Raw genomic sequence first — 1,834 nt, 5'->3', positions numbered from 1 at the left:
TTTTATTTATATTTTCTTCAATATTTCGCAATTTTCTTGAATTGCTTCTTCAGGAAGTATTGATCTATAATAAATTTATTATAATAAATTACATTAGTAGTATATACTAATTGCTACAATCTTATTCTAACATTTAGTACATTTCTAACATAAGCTGAGTACTATATTCAGTTTTCAAGCTGAAAACCAGCTTTTTTCACGGTTACTTTTCTTAATTAATTAATTTAGAAATATAAAATGATTATCAATCAATTCATTGGATCTTTTCAATCCATTATTTGATAAGACTAGATAAAAATATAATAGTCTCCATAACTATTTTTGGACTTTTAATTTAGTGTTTTGGTGAAAAAACCGAACATAGTACTCACCTATAAATGATAAACATCTCAATATGACACATTCTACTAGGCGATCATCTACCCAATAAACACAGGATGAGCGTTTTTCAAATGCAACAACTTTTCAGTTTGAGGGTAAATATAATTTTTAACATAAATTCAACTTGACTTGAAATAGCTCATCTTCAATACGTCTTCAAATTGTTTGCGTATTACTTCCAATTTGCCAAAATGTTGACAAAATCTTTGAAAAGGTGTTGAAGATAATATGAGAAAACTTTGACAAAACACTACCCTAAAATGCAACGAAAAAACCATGTGGTTTTCAATACTTATTTGTGCAACGAAGTTCGTGGTCAATTGCAAGAAATTAAAAAAAATGGAAAATTTTAGACAAATAACCAAATAGTTTATAAAAATAGGTAAGTGAAAATAAGAAATGAAATAAAACTTTAAGGAAGTCACTAAATGTATATCTCTTTGCAGAAAACTAAAATTATGGATTCTACGTTCTTGAAAACATTAAAAAGCTGGCCGATGAAAAATGGTGGACAATTAACTGGAACTGCTTCAAATAGTTTATAATAATTGGTACGTCAATATGAAAAATTAAATCAACACTTTAGAGAAGTCACTAAATTTAAATCTCTTTGCAGAAAACTAAAATCTTTGGATGCTACATTCTTGCAAACATTAAGAAGCTGACCAATGAAAAATGAGTGGCTTATCGACAAGAAAAAGTTTCCAGAAACATTACAAGTGCAACCAATTAAAATTGTTAAAAACAAAAAATTGTTGAAATCAACAACTTCTGGATGAAAATGTGCATCACATCGTCAGTTTAATTCATATGTTATTATCAGTTTAAAATGGATATTTTGTGAATTCCTTCTGCTGGAAATCAATTTTAACACGCGGTCCAGTACGTTCCTAATTTCAAATTGCCCCCATGTTAATAAATTTTAATGCTGTTTTATGACACCAAAAAGAAGCAAATCGAATTATCAATGAAAAAGTGTTACTAATAATGTTTAAGATATTTAAAGTTTTGTTGTTTGTTTTTTTTTTTGTTCTTATTTGTTGATATGTTTAATAAGATTATTATTTATCAATTGGTATTGTAGTGTATTATGCAGTGTAGTGTATTATTATATATATTATATTGAGTAGCGATGCATTTCAATTTGAGGATAACACTTGAGATATTATTGCTAATGTGTTGAATTTCACTTTTGAGGGTAATGTCTGTTTTTTGTTGAGAACGCGATTTTCTCAACAATTTCTCAACTTGAATATTACCCTAATCCTTTGAAAAAATGTTTGAAAAATTGTTGAAATTTAGCATTTTTCAAACGTTTGTGTTTATTGGGTATCTACCCATTTGTTATGTTCGCCTAGTAGAATGTGTCATATTGAGATGTTTATCATTTATGTTAGAAATGTACTAAATGTTGTTGCAGGCTATAATTATGCATATGTGCATGGCTGCCGGT

General features: G+C 27.9%; 1 long non-coding RNA gene across 1 annotated transcript; it reads left to right on the top strand.

Annotated features, from left to right (window-relative positions):
- Positions 1-357: 357 nt before the first annotated feature.
- Positions 358-1,041, top strand: LOC142223270 (uncharacterized). The gene is made up of 4 exons (XR_012718651.1): positions 358-476; positions 596-763; positions 828-932; positions 998-1,041. It is a non-coding gene; the product is annotated as an uncharacterized LOC142223270 (long non-coding RNA).
- Positions 1,042-1,834: the final 793 nt, after the last annotated feature.

The sequence above is a fragment of the Haematobia irritans genome, chromosome 2 (assembly GCF_050003625.1).
Source record: "Haematobia irritans isolate KBUSLIRL chromosome 2, ASM5000362v1, whole genome shotgun sequence".
Classification (NCBI taxonomy): domain Eukaryota; kingdom Metazoa; phylum Arthropoda; class Insecta; order Diptera; family Muscidae; genus Haematobia; species Haematobia irritans.
The sequence above is the reverse complement of the archived record's forward strand: the minus strand, read 5'-3'. Positions and strand labels throughout refer to the sequence as shown.